Source organism: Acinonyx jubatus, chromosome D2, assembly GCF_027475565.1.
Source record: "Acinonyx jubatus isolate Ajub_Pintada_27869175 chromosome D2, VMU_Ajub_asm_v1.0, whole genome shotgun sequence".
NCBI classification, from domain to species: domain Eukaryota; kingdom Metazoa; phylum Chordata; class Mammalia; order Carnivora; family Felidae; genus Acinonyx; species Acinonyx jubatus.
This window is the reverse complement of record NC_069393.1, coordinates 27,827,905-27,855,747: the sequence shown is the minus strand read 5'-3', so window position 1 is coordinate 27,855,747 and position 27,843 is coordinate 27,827,905. Positions and strand designations below refer to the sequence as shown.

The following is a 27,843-nucleotide window of genomic DNA, read 5'->3' as shown; positions in this document are numbered from 1 at the left end:
TCTTAAGTTAATGTTCTGTTAAGTCCATATGGTCCTGTGTGTCATTCAAAGCAATTGTTTCCTTGTTGATTTTCTGCTTAGATGATCTGTCCATTGCTGTTAAGTGGATATTAAAGTCCCCTATTATTATTGTATTATTATCAATGAGTTTCTTTATGTTTGTTATTAATTTATTTATATATTTGAGTGTTTCAAGTTGAGGCCATAAATATTTATAATTGTTAGATCTTCTTGATTGTTAGATGCCTTAATTATCAATGTAATGCCCTCTGCATTTCTTGTTACAGTCTTTGATTTAAAATCTAGTTTGTTGATCTAAGTATAGCTGCTCCGGTTTTCTTTTGGTGTCCATTAGCATGATAGCTCTATCTCCATCCCCTTACTTTCAGTCTGGCAATATCTTTAGGTCTCAAATGAGTCTCCTGTAGGCATCATACAGATGGGTATTTTTTTTTTTTAATCCATTCTGGTACTCTGTCTTTTGATTGGAGCATTTAGTTCATTTACCTTCAGAATGATTATTCAAAGATATGAGTTTAGTGCAATTGTGTTACCTCTAGAGTTGGTGTTTCTGATGATTTGTCTTTTCCTTTCTAGTCTTTGTTGCTTTTGGTCTTTTAAGAGGAACTTCCTTTAAGAGGAACTTAAAGAGTTCTTCTTAAAATTTCTTTCAGGGCTTGTTTAGTGTTCACGAACTCCTTTATTTTTTGTCTTGGAAACGCTTTATCTTTCTTTCTATTCTGAATGACAACCTTGTTGGAAAACGTATTCTTGGCTGCATATTCTTCCCATTCAGCATATGAAATATATCCTGCCATTCCCTTGGGCCTGGCAAATTTTTGTGGAAAAATCTGCTGAGAACCTGAACTGTCTTCCCTTATAGTTTAAGTAAGGACTTTTTCTTCCCCTTGCTGCTTTCATGATTCTTTCATAATCTGTGTATTTTGTGAATGTGACTATGTTATGCTTTGATGAGTGCCAGCATTTGTTGAGTTTAATGGGAGTTCTCTGATTCTTGGATTTTGATGTCTGTGTCCTTCCCCAGATTAGGGAAGGTTTCAGCTATAATTAGATCAGATAAACCTTCTGTTCTTTTTTCTCTCTCTTCCTCTTCTGGGACTCCTATGATACACATGATATTCCATTTTAATAAGTCACCAAATTCCCTAAGTCTACATTAGTGATCCATTACCTTTGTTTCTCTCTCTTTTTTTTTTCAGCACCATTATTTTCCATAATTTTATCTTCTGTATCACTAATTCACTCCTCTGTTTTGTTCACCCTTGCTGTCATGGCATCTGTTGGGGTTGCATCTCGGTTATGGCATTTTTAATTTCAGCCTGACTATATTTTAATTCTTTTATCTCTGCAGTAGGGGAGTCTCCATTCTTCTATGCTTTTTTCAACCTCTGCTAGAATACTTACAATTGTTTCAGATTCTAGTTCAGATATCTTATTTATATCTATATCGATTAAAACCCTTTTCTTTTTTGGGGGGTGAATTCCTCCATCTTGTCATTTTGGAGGAAAAGAACACAAAATAAAATAAAAATTAAAAAATGTAAAAAAAAAAAGAAAAAGGAAGGTAGATCATAGGTGTGTTTTGTTCTGCTTGTTAAGAGAAACTTGATAGACAAAGGTAAAAAAAGATAATTAAAAATTTTAAAAATGAAAAAATAAAGCTCTCTTTCTGTATGCAAGAAAAAACCAAAACCAAAACCAAAACCAGAAACAAAACAAACAAAAAATCCCCAAAGGAACTAGATCCTCTTTTCCCTAGTGCTGAAGCTTTGCAGCCCTCTATGATCAGTAGACTTAGTGGGTGGAAGGGAATTGTGCTGGTCTCGTGTGGAAGGGACTTGTTGCTCTGATTCTCAGGCCAGCTTACTCTAGTGGAGATGTGGTTAGAGGGCTCAGCGGGGCAGGACTTGGTATAGCGGCTCCATTCTCCACTTGGTGGCACTGCTTAGCTCACTGAGGTTAATTAGTGCTGGTGGTCTAGGGATGAAAATGGCTTCACCTTGCTCTCTAGTCTCCAGAGCAGGAAGTTCCTTTCCTTTCAGACGTGTAGTCACACCTCCTGTGGCTCAGCTTCCATCAGATCCCTGCCTTCACCCTATGTCCGAACTGTCCACCTACCAGGCAGCATCCACTTCCTGTGTTTTTTTTCAGGCATGGTTGTGTTTCAACACTCCACCCTTCAGAGATCCCCACGACTGGGACCTGCACTGATCCTCTGGGAGAGGATGTCACCCCGCTGTGGTCGGTCCCAGCTTGTCCTAGAAAATAGGCTGGCCACCGCACAGTGGCTTGGAGTTTATGGTAAATTGCAACACAGCTGGTGCCAGGGTTTGCTGCCCTCAGCCTATGTCTTTGTTTCTATACTAGTGAATAGGGTAGCTCAATGGCGCCTGCAGGGTCTTGCCTATAGTGAGACTATATCACCCCTACCAAATGCACTCCAAGCAGGGGAACCACTTCTCCCTGTGGGACCCCTGGGATCCTCAGACTGCACCTGTCCATTCTGAGGCTCTACCCTGCTTCCTCCCTGGAGCACCACTAGGTGCTGACCTCCAAAACTTCAGACTCTGTTCTCTGCTGTTTATAAGAAACTGGTGGTATTGAAACGCTCTCCCTTTTCCTGTCAGTGGTTTTGGGGAACAGTTTTTCTGCAGTCCCCTGTGCATGTTTTCATTCATTGTTTTTCATTCTCTCTCTCTCTCTCTAGCTGCTCTTTCTGCGATCACAGCTCCCTCCCCAGCGCAGCACCCACAGATATTTTTTCCCATAAATCAACTCTGTGTAGTTCCTACCTTCCACAGTTCATTTTTTTTTTCTGTTTGTAGATGGGCAGCTTTGTTTTCTAAGACTTATAATCAATTTCTTCATGTTCATAATGATTTGATATTTATCTAGCTGTTCCGGGGAGGAGACAAGCTTAGAGTTGCCCTACTCCTTCGCAACTGCCTTTCTTCCAATGTTTTATAGTTTGATATCATTTTTAGTTTTACTCTTATTTCCTTGTTTCATATTCCATCATCTTTAGTCAGTGTTCTGACTCTTCCTTGTGTTTGGTAAGAGTAACAGCACTCATTCTGTTCTCTGTCTTTAATTCTACATTTTACTTTCCACTGTCTACCTTTGTCACTTCTAATCTTACTCTTACACAATCAAGGTTATTAACATTTTAATTTTGATATTTGACTATAATGAAGTAATCTGCGTTAGTTATTAGTTGATAATAAAAGTTGAAAACCAATGCACAACATTAATGTTATTGTGACACGATATATTTTATTTACAGCATGATAGAGTAGTATGCTAAAAAAGTATCTCCTTTCCCAAGGGTCCAATGTCACAACACATTGGCCAATCAAAAGGGAATGATTCCATGATCAAGGCCAAATGGATTTTGTTTTCCATTGCTTAAAATTATGCTACCATTTGGTCTAGTTCCTCTTTGGATTGTTTCATATATAAAATATGTATATGTATTTTATTTTCTGTGGATATTCTGAATCTCTTTTTCAATCCTAGTAGTTGTTTTATGGAATCTTCGTGTTTGTTTTTGCCACAGAGACATCTCTTCTCAAACTCTGTGTCTTCCTTTCAGTGAGGTAACTTGTTTATCATCTCCAGACATCTCTGGGTTAGGCACACCATATCCTTTATCCCATATATTTCTCCTCCTGGCATTTCCTCTTTCCTGCCATAAAACAGCTGTGTAGCTCTCTCTTTCTCTGTGTGTCAAAATAAGGAGGGCTTTAGTCTGGAGTCCAATAATAAACCAGATGCTTCAGTTTTCCCCAGATGATTTCCTTGATATTTTTGGATTAAAAAAGTCCTCTTTTTATGATTCAGGGTAACTGTTGAGCTGCCTGCTACTTTGCCAACAGTAATAGAGAAAGGGGAAAGGGGCACAGTGTTTCATACACATGAATTTAATTAATCACCCTGGGTTCAGATCACTGCTAATTTCTGCCCTGTATTATCTCTAAGCCAGAGCCTCTTCAGATTCCAGTGGGCAGGATTACCTGACATCCTCTGCAGACTCCTCATGGCATATTCTAGACAGTAGCTTTCTCCTCTTGTTTTCATCAGTTGATACCCTTTTATCAGCTTTCCATCTTCCAGAAGGCTTTCACATGCTGTTGACTCTCCTTAGCAATTTTGTTAAAGTTTTTTTTCCTTTTTTATACTTTCCTATTTCTATCTCAGTGAGGTCTGGGGAAAGACCTTGTTAAATGGGTGCCCAGTGTGCCATCTTGAAAGAACTGATGGTGCTATATGTGCTCCATGTGTCAGTTGAGGGAATGGTCTGAGCAAAGTTAAATTAATAGGGTTAACCCTATGCCCAAGAGTGTGCGCATAGTATAGTTTACCTGGAACAGATAACAAATTAAGTGGAAATAAGTAATTTAGGACTTGCTGATTGAGAGCTGACCCTGCCTTGAAACAGAAAAAATTAAGCTTGATATATTAGGGGTCAGGAAACAACTGTATGTTCTTAAGCAGTTGAGTGTTGTTATGAACATAGTTTAGAGGCTAAGTTTAATTATTAAAAAGTGTGAAACTGCTTGAGACCATTTTCTGGTTAGGTTTGTATAAAAAATAAACACTTCTTTACTTTTATGTTTCTGGTTTAATTTCAAGCATTGAACTTAAAAGTCATTTGTTTTAAGTAAATAGATGAATAATTTAAAGTATCTGGGACTTTATTTAACTGTTTTAAATAGTCACATATAACTAATAATGAGAGGAGACAATATTGTGTAGTGGGTAAGATTTTCCCTACTTCCTCTACTATAATTATATTAAATCTAAAGTTTTTAGTTCATGAGTGACACATGGTAAGCTCTCAATAATTAGCAACTTTTATAATAGTGCTACCTTATATAATTTCATGCTTTTCAAAACACTTTGACTTATGACATGCTCTTTATAACAATTTCTATGAGGAAATAGGGATAGATATTACTATTCTAATTTTATATATGATAGAGTTGAGCTGGGGAGGAAAATATGTCAAATATCATACAATTCTTTTAGTGTTTTAAGCAATATAATAGTTTTAATAGATACTGGGGATTGGTTCATCTGACTTATTCTAGCTCCTCCCTACTGTGACCTTCAGTACTGAAGAGGTTGGAAAAAATAAAAAAATACATTTCCCAGGCGCCCTTGCAGCTGGGATTGTGGCCCATGTTTTGCCAAAAAGATGCATAGCTCTGAAACTTGGAGGGAAACAGAAGCATGAGAGTTGCCACAGGAGGAGAAAGGTTCTTTTTACAGTCTAGTGGCAGATGCATTTTGTTTTTTTTGTGGCAGTACTGGCAGAAGTTTTTAATCCTGGATCTAATATCATAAATATTTAGTGATGGGTGGTGGCAGGGTTTTCACTAAAATAGAAAGGTGGTGGTATTGAAAGTTTTTCTTGGCTGATGTTGTTCTTGTCTAAGTGGCATTCTGGGAAATTCTGTAAATAATCTAATAACCCAGAACAAATTCCTTTCTATTAAAATTAGCTAGAGTGGATTCTGTTATCCGTAACTATGACTCCTGTCAGATACATATGCCAAGACCAGGTTTGTCTGTTAGGAGCATGTTAATATTAACTAAGATCATGAAGCTTACAATGTAAAATCAGAACTGATTTTTAACTTACAATAAAGTTATTATGTAGAACAATGAAAAGAATAAAGAAAAATTAAAAAAGAAAAATAAAGTTATTATGTAGAACAAAATACACCCATACAGCTAGTATGCTTTCTCATTATAGACAGACTGCTACTGGGAATATAAATAATAACCAGCAGATTGTTAAGTGAGTATGGAAATAGAACAAAGGAAGCTAGATAAAGGGGATATTTAAATGGTATAAAGTTAAAAATCACCAGGTTAATCTATAGTTTCTATAAGATAATCTTACCAATGGGGTTATAGTATTTAAAATTTATTATATAAAGCTCTTACCCTTTTGGAAAGTGTTTGGGTAGATGTCACCAAATTTGGTGAGTTTTCTTTGTTCTGTGGTTGATGCAACCCCTCTTTTATTGACAGTGCCCTTCTTTAGACATACTATTATTTTTTTCCTTTAAACTTCATGAAAATTAAAAAAAAATTTTAAATAAAAAAAATTAATGTTTATTTATTTTTGAGACAGAGGGTGTGGGGTTGGGAGGGGCAGAGAGAGAAAGAGACACAGAATCCAAAGCGGGCTCCAGGCTCTGAGCTGTCTGCACAGAGCCCAGTATGGGGCTTGAACTCATGGACCGCCAGATCATGACCTGAGCCAAAGTTGGATGCTCAACCAACTGAATCACCCAGGCACCCCCAAATATTTTTATTAAGTTTTTTTTTCTTTTCAAATTTTTATTTAAATTCTGGTTAGTTAACATACAGTGCAGTATTGGTTTCAGGAGTAGAATTCAGTGATAGTTCACTTACATACAACACCCAGTACTCATCATAACTGCCCTCCTTAATACCCATCATCCATCTAGCCCATCTCCCACCCACCTCCCTCCATTAACCCTCCATGTATTTTCTATCATTAAGAGTTTTTGTGGGTGTTTTCCCTAAATTTTATTAAGTTTTTAATTTTAATTCCAATGTAGTTAACATACAGTGTTGTATTAGTGTCAGGTGTACAATATAGTGATTCAGCAATTCTCTACATTATGCAGTGCTCATCATGGTAAGTGTGCTCTTCAGTCCCCATCTAGACATGCTATTATTTTTAATTAATTTGTAGTTAAGGTTAGATACTGTGTGCAGCCTGAGATCCATTTTTTCTTAAGATTATGTATCATTTGACCCTAACAATGTAGTTCATCACTGTCATGTTCTTGGTTGTGAAGAGAAAATTGCTTTCTCTTTTGGGTTTATTTCTTCTCCAATCCATTGTGTATGTGATAACTACAGAGTTTAACACCCAGAGAGTAATTTTCTTTCCCATATTTTCAAATGCCATTCCTCAATACTGCTGATAAGTAGAAAGTAGATCACTTAACATCTAGATTTCTATTATTTCTCCCAAACCAGTGTGAGATAATTTGGGCTAGAGACTCTTTAATTCATGGTGGTGTTTTCAGAGGATTGTAAAATGTTCAGACTTAACTGGCCATCCAAGGCATTCCTCTAGAATCAGAACTTATTAACTCATTTCTAACAAGAGTTTATTTCTATCTTTTTTCCCTCCCTCCCCTCCTTCCTTCCTCCCTTCTTGAAGTACAGTTGATGACACAATGTTACATTAGTTTCAGGTATATAACATAGTAATTTGGCAGCTGTATATCTTATGCTATGTTTACTACAAGTATAGCTACCATCTGTCACCATACGATGTTATTACAATACCATTGCCTATGTTCCTTGTGCCTTACCTTTTATCTCCATGACTTATTCATTTCATATCTGGAAGCCATATCTCCCACTCCCCTTCATTCATTTTGTCCATGCTCCATCCTTTCCTCTGGTAACTGACAGTTTGTTTTTTCTGCTTATGGGTTTGTTTCTGCTTGTCTTTGCTTGTTTGCTTTGTTTTTAAATTCCACATATAAGTAAAATAATATGGTATTTATCTTTCTCAGTCTGAATTATATCACTTAGCCCATCCTCTAGGCCCATCCATGTTGTTGCAAATGGCAAAATCTCATTCTTTTTTTTATGCTGAGTACTATTCCATTGTATATATACCACATCTTTTTTTATCTATTCACTTGGGCACTTGAGTTGCTTGTGTAACTTGACTATTGTAAGTAACACTGCTATAAACATAGAGGTGCATATATCTTTGCTTTGTTTGTTTTTTTAAATATAATTTATTTCTTTATTTTTTTAATTTACATACAAGTTAGCTTATAGTGCAATAATGATTTCAGGAGTAGATTCCAGGGATTAACATAATACCCTCTAGTTCCATCCACGTTGTTGCAAATGGCAAGATTTCATTCTTTTTGATTGCCAGGTAATACTCCATTGTATGTGTATGTATATGTGTGTGTGTGTGTGTGTGTGTGTGTGTGTGTGTGTGTGTGTGTATTTACCACATCTTTATCCATTTATGTGTTGATGGACATTTGGGCTGTTTCCATACTTTGGCTATTGTTAATGGCGCTGCTATAAACATTGGGGTGCAAGTGCCCCTTCAAAACAGCACACTTGTATCCCTTGGATAAATACCTAGTAGTGCAATTGCTGGGTGATAGGGTAGTTCTATTTTTAATTACATATATCTTTTTGAATTAATGTTTTTGTTTTCTTTGGATAAATACCCAGTGGTGGAATTAATGGATCATATGGTAATTCTATTTTTAACTTTTTGAGGAATCTCCAGACTGTTTTCCACAGTGGCTGCACCAATTTACATTCCTACCAACAGTGCATGAGGGTTCCTTTTTTTCCACATCCTTGCCAACACTTGTTTTTTTCTTGCCGTTTTGATACTAGCCAATCTCAGAGGTGTTAGGTGATATCTCATTGTGGTTTTGATTTGCATTTCCTTGATGCTAATGAAAGAAGTATTCAGAAGGCTAGATTGACTTCAGAATATTGGTGATACTATACCAATGAATATGTATAAACTTAGGTAAAATGAATTGAGTTTCCTACATAATACAATTTTATGAAATATAAATCTAAGGGGTTTAGTTAGCAACTAGTTCATCTAAGTGCCTGAGTTGTCATTATAGAGAGAAGAGTTACTGAAGTTAGTTGAAGAGTATGTTCTTTACCATAAAGCTATTTCTCTCTCTCTCTCTCTCTCTTTCTCTCTCTCTCTCTCTCACACACACACACCCCATGTTAAAATCATATTTAAATTGTAATCACGGTTATATGACAAAACCAAGAGACACACAAGTGTCCCTAAATCAGTGAAAATTTAATATCACAGAACAAGAGAAATTTCTGGCAGTGAAATGGAGTGAGTGCTAAAGAAAATGGAGTTAAAACACCAGAGAAAGAAAATTTTAATGAAATCTAAATCTTTGAATTGCCACATTGTATTTGTGCAAGTTTGTTCTTAGCCCTTTCTCTGTGCTAACACATTGTATGAGATGATATTTACTTGCTTTTCTTTGCTTTTTTCTTTGCTAGAGGCTTTCACTGAGATTTGCTATTTTATATTCCTCACCAACTATTTGTAATTTATAGTGATAATCCAAAGGAAGGAATTAACAATTTTTCCCTTACTTGCTTCATCCTTTCCCCTGCTACATTTCAAAAGTTTTCATTGCTCCTCCCCCCCCCAATATTTTTAATCTCTCATTTTTTCTTATGGCATTTACTTAAATATCAGCTTCAACCATTCTTGAAGAGACCCATGTGGAATTGAGAGTCACTATTGATAGTCCACTGGCTGTGGACAGTTGAATAACTAAAATTGTGTGGTTGATAGCAAGGGTTTCATGATGAACTGAGACAGGAATGTTTGCTCAAGCTCCACAGTTAAGAAACGGTTCTGTGTGGTGTAAGAGAGTGGTTCAGTTTCATTCTTTTGCATCTTGCTGTCCAGTTTTCCCAACACCATTTGTTGAAGAGACTATCTTTTTCTTATCAGATATTCTTTCCTGCTTTGTTGAAGATTAATTGATGCTATAGTTGTTGGTTCATTTCTGGGTTTTCTCTTTTGTTCTATTTATCTGTGTGTCTGTTTTTATGCCAGTACCATACTGTTTTGATCACCACAGCTTTGTAATATAATTTGAAATCTGGAATTGTGATGCCTCCAGCTTTGCTTTTATTTTTCAAGATTGCTTTTGCTCTTTGATGTCTTTTGTGGTTCCATACAAATTTTAGAATTGTTTGTTCTAGCTCTGTAAAAATACTGGTGGCCTTTTGGTAGGTATTGCATTAAATATATAGATTGTTTTGGGTAGTATAGACATTTGAGCAATATCTGTTCTTCTATTCCATGAGGATGGAATGTCTTTCCATTTCTTGTGTCATCAATTTCTTTCATCAGTGTTTTATACTTTTCAAAGACTACTTTCTTACACCATACACAAAAATAATCGGAATGGATTGAAGACCTAAATGTGATATATGAAACCATAAAAATGCAAGAAGAGATCAAGGCAGTAACCTCTTTGATAGTTGATGTAATAACTTCTTACCAGATATGTCTCCTGAGGCAAGGGAAACAAATGCAAAAATAAACCATTGGGACTTCATCAACATAAAAATCTGCACAGAGAAGGAATCAATCAACCTATGGCAACCTATGGAATGGGAGAAGATATCTGCAAATGATATATTTGAGAAAGAGTTAATATCCAAAATATAGAAGAAACTTATACAACTCAACATCCAAAAACCAAAGAATCCAAGTAAAACAAGGGCAGAAGACATGAACAAACATTTCTCTTAAGAAACGTACAGATGGCCATACACACATGAAAAGATTCTCATCATTATTTATCATCGGGGAAGTGGAAATCAAAACTACAATGAAATATAACCCCATACCTGTCAGAATGACTAAGATAAAAAACACTAGAAACCACAGGTGTTGGTGAGGATGCAGAGAAAGGGGAACCCTCTTACACTGTTGGTGGGAATGCAAACTGCTGCAGCCACTCTGGAAAACAGTATGGAGGTTCCTCAAAAAGTTAAAAATGGAACTACCCTAAAATGCAGAAATTGCACTATTAGTTACTCAGAAAAAGAATACAAAATACTAATTCAAAGGGATACATGCACCCTGATATCCATAGCAGCGTTATCTGCAATAGACAAATTGTGGAAACAGCCCAAGTGTCCATCAACTGATGAATGAATAAAGAAGAGGTCATGTATATATATACAATGGAATATTACTCACCCAAAGAAAAGAATGAAATCTTGCCATTTGTGATGACATGGATGGAGCTAGAGAGAAAGACAAATACCATACGATTTCACTCTTATGTGGAATTTAAGAAGTCAAACAAAGGAGCATAGGGAAAATAAAGAGGGAGACAAATCAAGAAACAAACTGATGGTTACCAGAGAGGTCACCACCCTCCTAGGGATGGTGGGGTTGTGTGGGGGGGATGGGTGAAATAGATGATGGGGATTAAGGAGTGCAATGTTGTGATGAGCACTGGGTGTTTAAGTGTTAGATCACTAAATTGTACACCTGAAACTAATATTACATTGTATGTTATTACTGGGATTTAAATAAAAACTTAGAAAAAAAATTGTTCTGGAAATGTCACGGGAATAGCTTTGATTTTGACATGCTAAATCCTCACATACAAAGATATAAAATATTAATATGGCAGTGAAAATACTTCTGCCTTTAAGACCTTTGCAATTACCTAACACTTTTCTCTGGGGACTAAAGACTTTCACTTGTTTTCCTTATTGTGTTTCTATAATCTTTGTTTTTGTGTAATAAAGAGATTGATACCAAAAAATTACATGACTTGCTCAGGATTTCATAGAAAGTGAACAGATTAGGTGAGCTGGCTGTTGACCCTGCAGTACCTACCGTTCCTTACTATTTATTATGCTTTGGAGGGAGAAAAAAGTTAATAACTCCTCTTGGTACTACACTGGAAGCATTATTTGGAGCTGGCTAAACTTTCTTCAGGGAATCATTTAACGGAAGCATATGGAAAATTCCTGGGATGCTAAAATTATTAGATATATAAATATTGTAGCCAAAAGAATGCTGGGTCAAATGTTATACTCTTAAGGGATAAATCAGACTTTATGTTGTCTGGGGTTTTCAGGGTAGGTTCATACATTTAGCTTCAGATGTGAAAGCCAACTAAAGATTTTATAAAAAAGAATTGGCTTTAAAAGAGCCACATTTCTGTGCATCAAAATAGAGAAAATTTGTTCTATAAATTTTTTTCCTCTGGAGTACTTGAAATTTTTTGAGTATATTAGTTCCTTATCTCAGATGAGGTATTAGTAAACATTAGGGTCATATAGTCAATATTTAAAGCTTTGTGGACCTGTACTATATGTTGTAACTGCTCAACTCTGTCATTGAAGCAGGAAAGCAACCATAGATATACATGGGCAATAAACAAAAAAGCATGGCTATGTTCTAATAACTTCATTTATGTACACTGGAATTTGAGTTTTATGTAATTTTCACGTCATGAAATATAATTAAAAATTTTTTCCTCGACCATTTATTTTAAAATTTAAAACTTAAAAAAAATTTAAATTCAATTTCAATATAGTTAACATACAATGTTATATTAGTTACAAGTGTACAATATGATGATGCCAACAGTCCTATACATTGCTCAGTGCTCATCATGATACTTGTGCTCTTAATCCCTGTCACTTACTTTCACCTATCTCCTCACCCATCTCCCCTCTGGTAACTGTCAGTTTGCTCTCTACAGTTAAGAATTTGTTTTTTGGTCTTTTGTTTCCATAGTTTGTTTCTTAATTCCACATATGAGTGAAATCATATGGTATTTGTCTTTCTCCAACTGACTTATTTTGCTCAGCATTGTACTCTCTAGATCTATCCATGTTGTTCCAAATGGCAAAATTTCATTCTTTTTATGGCCAAGTAATATTTCATTGTGTATATATACCACATCATCTCTATCCATTCATCTAATGATGGACACTGGGCTATTGTAACTAATGCTACAGTAAACATAGGGTTGCACATATCTTTTTGAATTACTGTTTTTAAATTACTGGGTCATATGGTAGCTCTATGTTTAATTTTTTGAGGAACCTCATGCTGTTTTCTGGAGTGGCTGCACCAGTTTGCATACCAATAGTGCATGAGAGTTCCTTTTTCTCCACATGCTTGTGAACACTTTTTGTTTCTTCAGTTTTTGATTTTAGCCATTCTGACAGGCGTGAGGTGATGTCTCATTGTGGTTTTGATTTGCATTTCCCTGATGATGAGTGATGTTCAGCATCTTTTCATGTGTCTGTTGACCATCTATATGCCTTCTTTGGAGAAATGTCTGTTCAGGTCCTCTGCATATTTTTTAATTGAATTATTTGTGTTTTTTTCAGGTGTGTTGAATTGTGTAACTTTCTTATATATTTTGGATAGTATAATGGCTATATCATTTGCAAATACCTTTTCCCATTCCATAGGTTGTCCTTTAGTTGTATTGGTTGTTTACTTCACTGTGCAGAAGCTTCTTATTTTGATGTAGTCCTGATAGCTTATTTTTGCTTTTGTTTCCCTTTCCTCAGGAGACATATCTAGAAAAATGTTGCTACAAGCCGATGTGAGAGAAATTACTACCTTTGCTCTCTTCTAGTATTTTTATGGTTTCATGTTTCACATTTAGTTCTGTAATCCATTGAGTTTATTTTGTGTATGATGTAAGAAAGTGCTCCAGTTTCATTCTTTTGTGTGTAGCTGTCAAGTTTTCCCAGCACCACTTATTAAAGGACTATCTTTTCCCCATTGTATATTCTTGTCTCCTTTGTTGAAGATTAATTGACCATATAATTGTGGGTTAATTTCTGGGTTCTCTCTTCTGATCCATTAATTAATGTGTCTGTTTTTGTGCCAGTTCTATACAGTTTTGATTACTACTGCTTTGTAATACCTCTTGAAATCTGATATTATGATACCTCCAGTTTTGTTCCTTGTTTTCAAGGTTGCTTTGGCTATACAGGATCTTTTGTGGTTACATACAAATTTTAGGATTATTTTTTATTCTGTGAAAAATGCTGTTGGTGTTTTGTTAAGGATTGTATTAAATCTGTAGATTGCTTTGAGTAGTATGGACATTTTAACAATCTTTATTCTTCCAATCCGTGAGCATTTACCCAACCATTTAAAAATGTAAAAGCCGCTAGAGAGTATAATGTAAACAGAGTCAGTGAAGGACAAATACCATATGATCTCACTCATATGTGGAATTTAAGAAACAAATGAACAAATGGGGAAAGAAAGAGGGAGAGGGACAAATCAAGAGACAGACTCATAACTATACAGAACAAACTGATGGTTACTAGGGGGGAAGAGTAGGGGGATGGGTTAAATATGTGATGGGGCTTAAGGAATGCACTTGTGATGAGCACTGGGTGATGTATGGAATTGTTGAATCACTATATTGTACACTTGAAGCTAATAAAACCCTGTATGTTAAAAAAAATGTAAAAGCCATTTTTAGCTTGTGGGTCATATATATAAACAGTGCAGGCTAGATTTTGCCTGTTTCCCATAGTTTACTGACTTTGTCTTAGATAAAAGAACTGAGTATTCAGACTTCCAAAAGTATTTCACTTATAACTTGTTAAGAATGTTAAGTTTGTCAGGGCACCTGGGTGGCTCAGTTGGTTAAGCGGCCAACTTCAGCTCAGGTCATGATCTCAAGGTTCGTGGGTTTGAGCCCCGCGTTCGGCTCTGTGCTGACAGCTCAGAGCCTGGAACCTGCTTTGGATTTTGTGTCTCCCTTTCTCTGCCCCTTCCCCACTTGTGCTCTGTCTTTCTGTCTCTCTCCCAAAAATAAATAAACATAAAAAATTTTTTTTAAATTGCTCAGACCAAATTTATCATTGGTGGGATGGGTAAAATGAAAAGACAGTTAAAGCCTTTGTTGATTTTTATGCCAAAGAGAGCTAATATTTATAGCACAAATTCTGTGTTTTAGCTACTAAGTGGGCTCTTTGGGGTTCGCAGGGATTTCTGAGGGAAGTGTATTATGCTCAGGGTTTTGCTGTGGCATTTTTGTAAATGAGAGTTTTCAGCATTCCTTTTACCCACTCTTAGTGATCTTGATATTCCCCTCATGGACAGAAGTTAGTTGCAGCATAAATACTGCTTTTCTACTACCTTATTATAATAGTTATTCACCATATATAACAGTTATTATAGTGTCAATTCCAGTGCACTTACACATACATTCATTCTCTTTTCCTTTATCTCCTATACAGGTAGTTTTTAATCCATTGCTTTTTGACTACTAAGAAAATATGCCTGACTTTAAACAATCAAAAAATAACCTCTGTTAAGGGCCTTACAAAAACCATTATACATTTTAATTAAGCTTTAATAATTTAAGTCATATTTAAAAACCATTTTGTGTTTTTTAAAATTTATTTTTGAGAGAGGTGGAGCATGAGTGAGGGAGGAGGGGGGAGCAGAGAGAGAGTGAGACACAGAATCTGAAGGCTCCAGGCTCCGAGCTGTCAGCACAGAGCCCAATGTGGTGCTCGAACCCTTGAACCACGAAATCATGACCTGAGCTGAAGTTGGACGCTTAACCGACTGAGACACCCAGGCCCCCCCCAGGTCATATTTTTTATATCAAAATTTTTTATGTGCTTATTGACCATTTATATTTAGTCTTTGGAGAAATGTCTATTTAGATTCTTTTCCCATTAAAAGAGGGTTGGTTGTCTTTTTATTGTTGAATTGTAAGAATTTTTATAATAGATTGTAGATATAAGTATCTTATTGGATATATGATTTACACATATTTTCTTGCAATCTGTGGGTTGTCTTTTCACTTTTTTTTGATGTTGTCTTTTGAAATAAAAAGGTTTAAAATTTACTAAAAACTGCCTTACTCAGGTATAATTGAGATACAGAAAACTGATATTTAATGTATACAACTTGATGTGTTTGTTAATAAGTATACAACCATGAGACCATTCTCATTCAATGCTGTAAACTTATCCATCACTTTCAAAAGTTCCCTCGCTTTTTTTTTTCTTTTCTGGTAATAGCACTTAACATAAGATGTACCCGCTTAGTGAATTTTTTAAACTTAACTTTTAGTAACGTACAGTGCAATATTGGTTTTAGGAGTAGAATTCAGCGACTCATTACTTACATACAATATCCAGTGCTCATCACAAGTGCACTCCTTAATACCCATCACCCATCTAGCCCATCTCCCATCCATCTCCCTCCATCAATCCTCCATTTGTTCTCTACTGTTAAGTGGTTTGTTTCTCTCTCTCCTCTGCCCCCTTCCCATATGTTTATCTGTTTTGTTACTTAAAATCTACATGAGTTAAATCATGTGGTATTAGTCTTTCTCTGACTGACTTATTTTACTTGGCATAATACATTCTAGCTCCATCCACATCATTGCAAATGGCAAGATTTTATTGTTTTTGATGTCTGAATAATATTTTATTGTGTGTGTGTGTATATATATATATATATATATATATGTATTACCTCTTATTTATCCTTTTAGCATTTGGGCTCACTCCATATTTTGGCTATTGTTGATCATGCTGCTATAAACATTGGGGTGTATGTACCCCGTTTGAATCTGTATTTCTGTATCCTTTGGGTAAATACCTAATAGTGCAATGGCTGGGACATAGGGTAGCTCTATTTTTAGTTTTTTGAGGAACCTTCATACTCTTCTCCAGAATGGGTGTACCAGTTTGCATTCCACCAACAGTATAAGAGTGTTCCCCTTTCTCCACATCTTCACCAACACCCATTGTTTCTTGTGTTGTTAATTTTAGCCATTCCGACAGGGGTGACCTTGTATATCATCATGGTTTTGATTTGTATTTCCCTGACAATGAGTGATGTTCAGCATCTTTTTTTTAAAAATGTTTTTAATGTTTATTTTTGAGAGAGAGAGAGAGAGAGAGAGAGAGAGAGAGAGAGCGAGCGCGAACAAGCAGGGGAGGAGCAGAGAGAGAGGGAGACACAAATCCAAAGCAGGCTCCTGGCTCTGAGCTGTCAGCGCAGAGCCCCATGCAGGGCTCAAGCCCATGAACAGTGACATCATGACCTGAGCCAAAGTCGGATGCTCAACTGACTGAGCCATCCAGATGCCCCAGATGTTCAGCATCTTTTCATGTGTCTGTTAGCCATATGGATGTCTTCTTTGGAAAAGTGTCTATTCATGTTTTCTTCCCATTTCTTCACTGGGTTATTTGTTTTTTGGGTGTTGAGTTTGATAAGTTCTTTATAGATTTTGGAGACTAAACCTCTGTCAGAAATGTCATTTACAAATATCTTCTCCCATTCCATGGGCTGCCTTTTAGTTGTGTTGATTGTTACCTTCACTGTGCAGAAGATTTTTTTATCTTGGTGAAGTCCCAAAAGTTCATGTTTGCTTTTGTTTCCCTTGCTTTCAGTGATGTGTCTAGAGAGAAGTTGATCCAGCAGATGTCAAAGAGGTTACTGCCTGTGTTCTCATCTAGAATTTTAAGGGTTTCCTTTCTCATATTAGGGTCTTTCATCCATTTTGAATTTATTTTTGTGTATGCTGTATGAGAGTGGTTCAGTTTCATTCTTTTGCATGTTGCTATCCAGTTTTCCCAGCACCATTTGTTGAAGAGACTGTCTTTTTTCCATTGGATATTCTTTCCTGCTTTGTTGAAGATTAATTGACCATATAGTAGTAGACCCATTTCTGTGTTTTCTGTTCTGTTCCTTTGATCTATAGAATGATTTGCAAATATTGAACCAGATCTGTAGCCTAGCAATAAATCCCACTTGATTGGGTAAATAATTCTTTTAATGTACTGTTGAATTTGATTTCCTAGGATCTTGTTGAAAATTTTTGTATCCAGGCTCATTAGTGATATTGGCCTGTAATTCTCCTTTTAGTAGGGTCTTTGTCTGGTTTTGGAATCAAGGTAATTCTGGCTTTATAGAATGAATTTGGAAGTTTTCCTTCCATTTCCTTCCATTTTTTGGAACAGTTTGAGAAAAATAGGTATTAACTGTTCTTTAATTGTGTGTAGAATTCTCCTGGGAAGCCATCTAGCCCTGTTTTTGGGAGATTTTTGATTACTGATTCAACTTCTTTTCTGCTTATGGGTCTGTTCAAGTTTTCTAACACTTCCTGTTTCAGTTGTGGTAGTTTGTGAATTTCTAGGAATTTGTCCATTTCTTCCTGATTGTCCAGTTTGTTGGCATATAAATTTTCATAGTATTCTCATAATTGTATTTCTGTGGTATTGGTTGTGATCTGTCCTCTTTCATTTATGATTTTATCTTTCTCTTTTCTTTTTGGTAAGTCTGACTCAGGATTTATCTATTTGTTAATTCTTTCAAAGAACCAGGTCTTAGTTTTCTTGAGCTTTTAGGTTTTTTGTTTGCTTCTGTATCATTTGTTTCTGCTCTAATCTTTATTATTTCCCATCTTCTGCTGGATTTAGGCTTTATTTGCTGTTTCTCTTTTAGCTCCTACAGGTGTAATGTTAGGTTGTATATCTGGGACCTTTCTTGCTTCTTGAGGTATGCCTGAATTACAATGTACTTCCCCCTTTGGATGGCCTTTGTCTTGTCCCAGAGGGTTTGGACTGTCATGTTTTCATTTTCATTTACTTCCATGTACTTTTTAATTTTGTCTTTAATAACCTGGTAAACCCATTCTTTCTTTAGCAGGATGTTCTTTAACTTCCATGTACTTGAGGGCTTTCCAAATTTTTTCTTGTGGTTGACTTCAAGTTTCATAGTGTTATGATTTGAAAATATGGATGGTATGATCTCAATTTTTTTGTGCTTTTTGAAGGCTGATTTGTGACCAAGTATGTGATCCATTCTGGAGACTGTAAGAATGTGTATGCTGCTGCTTTAGGATGAAATATTCTGAATATATCTGTTAAGTCCATCTGGTACAGTGTGTCATTCAAAGCCATTGTTTCCTTATTGATTTTCTGCTTAGATGATCTGTCTATTGCTATAAGTGGGGTGTTAAAGTTCCCTACTATTGTTGTATTATTATCATTGAGTTTTTTATGTTTGTTATTAATTGATTTATATATTTGGGTACTTCAAGTTGGGGCATACATATTTGCAACTGTTAGATCTTCTTGATGGATAGACTCTTTGATTTTGATGTTATGGCCTTCAGTATCTCTTGTTACAGTCTTTGGTTTAAAATCTAATTTGTATTATATAAGTGTGGCTATTCCAGCTTTCTTTTGGTATCCATTAGCATGATAACTCAATCTCCTCCCCTCACTTTCAATCTGCCAATGTCCTTAGGTCTCAAGTGAGTCTCTTGTAGTCAGGATATAAATTGATCTTGTTTTTTTTTTTTTTAAATCCATTCTGATATCCTGTGTCGTTTGATTGGAGCTTTAGTCCATTTACATTCAGCGTGATATTTGAAAGATATTGAAGGAGTGTAGTGCAATTGTGTTACCTGTATAGTTGGTATTCTTGGTGATGTTGTTTGTTCCTTCTCGTCTTTGTTGCTTTTGATCATTTTTTTCCCTTCTACTCAAAGAGTCCCCTGTAAAATTTCTTGCAGGGGTTGTTTAGTGGTATTGAACTCCTTTGGTTTTTGTCTTGGAAAGTCTTCATCTCTCCTATTCTGAATGACCGCCTTACTAGAGAAAGTATTCTTGGCTGCATATTTTTCCCATTCAGCACATTGAATATATCCTGCCATTTCCTCTGGTCTGCCAAGTCTCTGTGGACAGATTTGCTGTGAACCTGATTTGTCTTCCCTTGTACTTTAAGGACTTTTTTTCCCTTGCTGCTTTCATGATTCTTTCCTTGTCTGTGTATTTTGTGAATTTGACTGTGGTATGCACTGGTAAGGGTCGATTTTTGTTGAATTTAATGGGAGTTCTTGGTGCATCTTGAATTTTGATGTCTGTATCCTTCCCCAGATTAGGGAAGTTTTCACCTAAAATTTGTTCGGATAAACCTTCTGCCCCTTTTTCTTTCTCTTCATCTTCTGGGACTCCTCTGGTTATGAATGTTGTTATGTTTCATTCATTCACTGTGTTCTCTAAGTCTGCCTTCGTGAACCATGATTTTTGTATCCCTCTTCTTTTCAGCTTCATTATTTTCCATAATTCTATCTGTTCCATCACTAATTCATTCCTCTGCCTTGTCTGTCCTCACTCTTATGACATCCATTTGGTACTATATCTTGGTTATGACATTTTTAATTTCAGCCTGTCTAGATTTGGGTTCTTTTATCTCTGAAGAAAGGGATTCTCAGGTATCTTCTGTGCTTTTTTTTTCAAGCCTAGCTAGTATCCTTATAATCATTGTTTTAAATTCTAATTCAGACATTTTGCTTATATCTCTATTGATTAAATCCCTGACTGTGAGTGGTACTTCCTGTCTTTCTTCGTGGTGAATTTCTCTGTCTCTTCAGAGAAAGAAAAAAAAAGGGGGTGCGTGGGTGGCTCAGTTGGTTGATCATCTGACTTTGGCTCAGGTCATGATCTCACAGTTTGTGAGTTCGAGCCCTGCATCGGGCTCTGTGCTGATAACTTAGAGCCTGGAGCCTACTTTGGATTTTCTCTCTCTTGCTCTCTGCCCCTCCCCCACTAGTGCTCTGTCTCTCAAAAATAAATAAATGAAAAAAAAATTAATAAAAAATTAAAAAAAAAGAAAAAATAGAAGAAGGAAGAAGAAAAAAAAAACAACCCCTGTCCTCAAGTCAAAACCACCCCCCACTACAAAAACAAAAACAAAAACAAAAAAATCCCACTCCAATCTGGATCCTGGGTGTGTTTTGGTCTGCTTGTTAAAAGAATCTATATCCCAAAATAATTCAATTTCTTATTGAAACAATAAGAAAATAAATGAAAGTAATAAAAAATAAATAATAAAAGTAAACAGGAAGCTAGATCTTATTTCCCTTAGAGCTGAAGCTTTGTAGCACTTTACAGTAGACTTGGTGCAAGACAAGGGTTTGTGCTGGTCATCTGTGGGAAAGGTCAGCTGTTTGGTTTCTCAGGCTAACTTGTTTCACTGGAAATATGCCAGGGTACAGGGATATAAGTCTTGGTATAAGTGGCTCCAACCTCCACTATGTGGCTCTGTTTTGCTCCTTGAAGTCTTTCAGTGCTGAAGAGCAGGATGAGTATGGCCATCACTGCTCTCTAGCCAGGGAGCTGAAAGATGACCCTCCGCCCCTGCACTCTTCAAGGAACCTTCACAGAAGAGCAATCACCCAACCTATGTTCCCAGTATCTGTCAGAACCCTGCATTTACCCTGTCTGTATCCAAGCTTTTGTATGTCAGTTGTACAAATGAGTTTTAAAACTACAAATTTTAGGGACTCCCCCAGTGTGGACCTGTTCTGTTCTTCTGGGGGAGGGTCTTGCTGTACTTTTGCTGGCCCCAGCAAGGAAAGCTGTCACTCTGTGCTGCAGTAGTTCAGAATTTATGTCAAAACTGAGCAGAAAAATTGGGACCCCTTCTTGTTGCCCTCAGCCCCGGTATCCTACTCCTATGCCTGGAAACAGCATAACACATTGGCACCCCTGTCCTTCTTATGACCCAGGGGATTCTCAGACCATGATATCACTTCTGGAGTTCTGCTCCACTTCACCACCTGAGAACTTTTAGGTCAGGCACATTCCCACCTGTAGTGGATTTTTAAAAGTTCAGGTTTTGTGCTCCACTGCTTATAATGCTTTGCAGTAGCCTCCGTAAGCAGACTCCCTTCCTGCTGGTGTACCTGCCACTTTGTCTCCCCCAAATCCACTGTCTGCACCTCCTACCTTCCAGAAGGTGGGTGTTTTTTTTACTTGTAGACTTGCAGTTTTTGTTCTCTTAGACCTCTGATTTCTTGGGTGTTCAGAATGATTGATAACAATCTAGCAGTGTTCCAGGGACAAGGCAAGCTTGGGGTCTCCCTACTCCTCTGCTATCTTAACTCCCTTCTCCTCATAGTGAATTTTAAGTACATAGTATAGTGTTGCTGATCATAGCCCTATGTTGTACACTAGATCCAGAACTTTTTTATGTTGCATAACTGAAACTTTGTACCCCTTGACTATCATCTCTTCATTAACCACCACCCATAGCTCCTGGCAACCATTATTCTTTCTCTGCTTCTATGAGTTTAATTGCTTTAGAGTTTACATATAAATGCGATAATACTTTCTGATCAGGCTTTCTGAGTCTGGTTTAACTTATCATAATGCTTTCAAGGGCCTTTCTTGTTGTCACAAATGGCAGGATTTCCTTCTTTTTAAAGGCTGAATAGTATTTCATTGCATGTATATACTGCATTTTCTTTATTCTTTTGTGAATGGACATTTAGGTTGTTTTATATCTTTGCTATTGGGAATAATGCAGTGAACATGGGGGTACAAATCTCTCTTTGAGATCCATATTTCAATTTCCTTGGATATATGCCCAGAAGTGGGATTGTTAGATTCAGTGGTGCTTGTATTTATAATTTTTTTTGAGGAATCCCCATATTATTTTTCATAGTCATTATACCAATTCCCATTCCCATCAATAGCGTACAAGGGTTGGGGCACCTGTGTGGCTCAGTGGGTTAAGCATCCAGCTTTAGCTCAGGTCATGATTTCATGGTTTGTGGGTTCAAGTCCCACGTTGGGATTTGTGCTGACAGCTCAGAGCCTGGAACCTGCTTCAGAATCTGTGTCTCCCTCCCTCTCTGCGCCACCCCTGATTGCACTCTGTCTCCCTCTCAAAACTAAATAAACACTAAAAAGTTAAAAAAATTTAGTGTGCAAGGGTTCCTGTTTCTGTACCTCCTTGACAACACTTATTGTCCTTAGTTTTTTTATTAAATTTTTTTTAATGTTTACTTTTGACAGAGAGAGCAAGTGAGCAAGCAGGGGCGGGGCAGAGAGAGAGTGAGATAGAACCTGACACAGGCTCCAGGCTCTGAGCTGTCAGCACAGAGCCCAATGTGGGGCTCGAACCCGCAAACCGTGGGATTATGACATGAGCTGAAGTCGGACACTTAACAGACTGAACCACCTAGGTGCCCCATGTCCTTTGTTTTTTTGATAGTAGCCTTACTAACAGGTGTTGGGTGATAACTCATTGTGGTTTTGATTTGCATTTTCCTGATGATTAGTGATGTTGAGTACCTTGGTCATTGTATGTCTTCTTTGGAAAACTGTCTATTAGGTTTGGGTTATTTGATTTTTTGCTTTGGAGTTACAGGAGTTTCTTTTTTTTTTCTTTCTATAATTTATTTATTTTTTTTATAATTTACTTCCAGGTTAGCACATAGTGCAACAGTGATTTCAGGAGTGGATTCCTTAAACCCCATAACCATTTAGCCCATCTCCCTTCCCACAACCCCTCCAGTAACCCTCTGTTTGTTCTCTATATTTAAGAGTCTTTTATGTTTTCTCCCCCTCTCTGTTTTTATATTATTTTTGCTTCCCTTCCCTTATGTTCATCTGTTTTGTATCTTAAAGTTGTCATATGAGTGAAGTCATATGATATTTGTCTATCTCTGACTGACTAATTTCACTTAGCATAATACCCTCTAGTTCCATCCGTGTAGTTGCAAGTGGCAAGATTTCATTCTCTTTGAGTGCCGAGTAATACTCCATTGTATATATGTACCACATCTTTTTTATCCATTCATCCGTCAATGGACATTTGGGCTCTTTCCATACTTTGGCTATTGTTGATAGTACTGCTATACACATTGAGTTGCATCTGTCCCTTCGAAACAGCACACCTATATCCCTTGGATAAATACCTAGTAGTGCAATTGCTCGGTCATAGGGTAGTTCTATTTTTAGTTTTTTGAGGAACCTCCATACTGTTTTCCAGAGTGGCTGCACCAGTTTGCATTGCTACCAGCAGTGCAAAAGAGATCCTCTTTTTCCATATCTTCGCCAACATCTGTTCTTGCCTTAGTTGTTAATGTTAGCCATTCTGACTGGTGTGACGTGGTATTTCACTGTGGTTTTGATTTGCATTTTCCTGATGATGAGTGATGTTGAGCAGTTTTTCATGTGTTGGTTGGCCATCTGGATGTCGTCTTTGGAGAAGTGTCTATTCATGTCTTTTGCCCATTTCTTCACTGGATTATTTGTTCTTTGGGTGTTGAGTTTGATAAGTTCTTTATAGATTTTGGATACTAACCCTTGAGCTGATACATCGTTTGCAAATATCTTCTCCCATTCTGTTGGTTTCCTTTTAGTTTTGCTGATTGTTTCCTTTGCTGTGCAGAAGCTTTCTTCTTGATGAGGTCCCAATAGTTTCATAGCATTGTGGTCTGAAAATACAGTATGATCACGATCTTTTTGTACTTGTTGAGGGCTGATTTGTGTCTCTGTATGTGATCTGTTCTGGAGAGTGTTCCATATGCACTGAAGAAGAATGTGTATTCTGCTGTTTTAGGATGAAATGTTGTGAATATATCAGTTAAGTCCATCCAGTCCAGCATGTCATTCAAAGTCGTTGTTTCCTTGTTGATTTTCTGTTTAGATTATCTGCCCATTGCTATAAGTGGGGGTGTGGAAGCCCCCTACTATTATGGTATTATTATTTATGAGTTTCTTTATGTTTGTGATTACTTGATTTATATATTTGGGTGCTTTCACATTTGGAGCATAAATGTTTACAATCATGAGATCTTCTTGGTGGATAGACCCCTTAATTATGATATAGTGCCCTTCTTCATCTCTTGTTACAGTCTTTATTTTAAAGTCTAGATTGTCTGATATAAGTATGGCTACTCTGGCTTTCTTTTTGTGACCATTAGCATGATAGATGGTTCTCCATCCCATTACTTTCAATCTGAAGGTGTCTTTAGGTCTAAAGTGGGTCTTTTGTAAACAGAGTACTGATGGATCTTGTTTTATTATTCGTTCTGTTACACTATGTCTTTGGTTAGAGTATTTAGTTCATTGATATTTAGAGTGAGTACTGAAAGGTATGAATTTAGTGCCATTATGTTGCCTGTAGAGTTGGAGTTTCTGGTAGTGTTCTCTGGTCCTTTCCAGTCTTTGTTGCTTTTGGTCTTTTTTTTTTTTCTTTTCTGTCATTTCTCCCCTCAGAGAGTCCCCCTTAAAATTTCTTGCAAGACTGGTTTAGTGGTCATGAACTCCTTTAATTTCTGTTTGTCTGGGAAACTTTTTATCTCTCTTTCTATTTTGAATGACAGCCTTGCTAGATAAAGAATTCTTGGATGCATATTTTTCTGATTTAGCACATTCAGTATATCCTGCCAGTCCTTTCTGGCCTGCCATGTTTCTGTGGATAGGTCTGCTGTGAACCTGATCTGCCTTCCCTTGTAGGTTAATGACTTTTTTTCCCTTACTGCTTTCATGATTCTCTCCTTGCCTGAGTATTTTGTGAATTTGATTATGATATGCCTTGTTGATGGTCAGTTTTTGTGGAATCTAACAGGAGTCCTTTGTACTTTTTGGATTTTGATGTCTGTGTCTTTCCCCAGGTTAGGAAAATTTTCCACTATGATTTGCTCTTATAACCCTTCTATCCCTTTTTCTCTGTCTTCATCTTCTGGGAACCCTATGATTCAGCTGTTGTTCCCTTTTATTGAGTCACTGTTTTCTCTAGTTCTTAAATCATGCTCTTTTGCCTTCGTCTGCCTCTTTTTTTCTGTTTCATTGTTCTCCATAAGTTTGTCCTCTGTATCGTTGATTCACTGCTCGGCCTTATCCGTTCTTGCCGCTGTGGCAACCATTCGAGATTGCAGCTCAGTTATAGCATTTTAAAAATTTCATCCTGACTAGCCTTTATCTCCACAGAAAAGGATTCTAATCTGCTTTCAACCCCAGCTAGTATTCTTATTATTGTGATTCCAAATTCTGGTTCAGACATCTTGCTGTATCTTGCTTGAAGTCCTTGGCTGTCATTTCTTCCTGTCCTTTCTTTTGGGGTGAATTCCTTTGTTTCATCATTTTGAAGGAAGAAAAGGACTTAATAAGGTAAAAAAAAGTAAAACAAAAAAAGTAAAAAGCAACCTAAAAATAAGTAAAGGATGCTAGATCCTAGGTGTGTTCTGGTCTGGTTGTTACAAAGGGGCTTGATTGATTAAAAAAAAAAAGGAAAGATGACAAAAGAAAAAAAAGAGGAAAATGTTTCAAAATTTGAAAAAATGAATACAATGAAATAGAATAAAATGAAATGATGGAAGTAAAAAAATAGAATTTGAAAAATTTACAAAAAAGTAAAAAATTTAGTAAGAAAAAAATTAAAGAAAACTATTTTTAATAGAAATGGAAAATAAAAATAAATTTTTCCTCTTTCTGTATTCAAGAATAAGAAAAAATTAAAAAAATGGAATTGATGGACCAGCAAACAGACTGACTTTTGGTTGAAATTACATTGGTTTCCCCTAGAATCGAACTGTGAAGCATTTTATAGTCCATAAACTAAGCAGGCAGAGAGAGTTGTGTTGTTCCTGAAGATCGGGGTTGGCCTAGATGGGCAGGGCTTAGTGTACAGGGTCTGTTCTCTACTAGATGGTGCTGCTTAGCTTACTGGGGTAGATTGTTGTGGCACCTGTAGGTGTGTATGCGCATGCCTGGGAGGGGTGAAAATAGCGTTACCCAGCTACCCAATCTCTAGTATCAGAACTGTGTGCTCTCCTCGACCAGCAATCATGCATCCTTCCTTTATCTCCTGTTTCTGTCCACTCCCTGCTTATACATTGTCTGTGACCAAGCTGTCAGGTTGCCAGGTGGCACCGCCCTCCTGACTTTTATCTCAGATGTGGCTGTGTTTCCCAACCCCTCACTTCTCAGGGGCTGTGGCTTTGACCTGCTCAGACCTTCTGGGGGAGGGTCTCACTGAGCAATGACTGGGCGCTGACCTTCCTGCAGGAACATTTGGGAGACCATGCTGCTGCTGATGCCCAGAAACTTGGCTGGGTGCCAGCCCCAGAAAAAGTTCACATCATAGTGTAATAGCAGTGTTTCAGGGTTTACAGAAAATAACAACACACATCTGGTGCCAGGCTTCCCCCTCAGTGTCCTTGTTCCGCACCAGTGAATATGGTTGTTCTCTTGGGTCTGCTGGGACCTTTATCTGTGGGGATGCCACCCACCTCTACCAAATGTGCTCCGCAGGGGAACTTTCTCTCCCCGTGTGACCCAAGGACCCTGAGGACCTTGCTCTCTGCTCCTGGGGATTTGCCCTTCCCACCAGAGCACCGCCAGGTATCTAGCTACAGAGTTTTGGACTCTGCACTCCCCCTATTTATAGAGTCTTAATGGAATTGAAACCCTCTCCTTTGTCCTTTCTCCCTTTTTTTTGTTCAGTCCCTTGCATACTCTTTCTTTTTTCTCCAGCTGCTTTAGTGTGGGGGGATGCTTTCCATACTCTTCCCCCATCTGTTGTCCCTGCCCTCTGCAGCTTCTCTCTCCCCGAGTTCACCTCTCCGTGCTGTGTATCTGCTGAGTTCTGTGATTCAGGTTGTGCATATTGTTGTATTAATTCTCAAACCAGTTTTCTAGGTGCGCAGGATGGTTTAGTGTTGATCTGGCTGTATTTCAGGGACGGGAGACACACAAAAAAACTTTCATGCTGTTCCGCCATCTTGGCCCCAGGAGTTTCTTATATATTTGGGATATTAACCCCTTATCAGATATATGGTTTGCTAATATTTTCTCCCAATTCCATAGGTTGCCTTTTCATTTTGTTAATTCTTTGCTTTGCAAAAGATTTTTTGTTTGATACAGTCCCCCTTGTCAATTTTTGCCTGTGCTTTTGGTGTCATATTCAAGAAATCATTGCCCAGTTTAATGTCTGCAAGCTTTTCCCCTAAGTTTTCCTTTATGAATTTTATTGCTTCAGATTTTACATTTAAGTCTTTAATCCATTTTGAGTTGATTTTCATGTATGTGTGAGAAAAGGGTCCAATTTAATTCTTTTGCATGTGGATATTGCATGTGTTGGATTTCCCAGTACCATTTATTTTATTTTATTTATTTATTAAAATTTTTTTAAATCTTTGTTTATTTTTGAGAGGGGGGGCAGAGAGAGAGGGAGACACAGAATCTGAAGCAGGCTCTAGGCCCTGAGCTGTCAGCACAGAGCCTGACATGGGGCTTGAACTCATGAACCATGAGATCATGACCTGAGCCGAAGTCAGATGCTCAAATGACTGAGCCACCCAGGTGCCTCTCCCAGTACCATTTATTAAAGAGGCTATCTTTTACCCATTATGTATTCTTGGCATCTTTATTGAAGATCAATTG

The 27,843-nt window shown here is 37.1% G+C and overlaps 1 protein-coding gene across 4 annotated transcripts in view; it reads left to right on the top strand.

Moving 5' to 3' along the window:
• The window catches only part of CTNNA3 (catenin alpha 3), a 1,731,503-nt gene that overhangs the window by 140,431 nt on the left and 1,563,229 nt on the right, over positions 1 to 27,843 (top strand). The window lies entirely within an intron of this gene.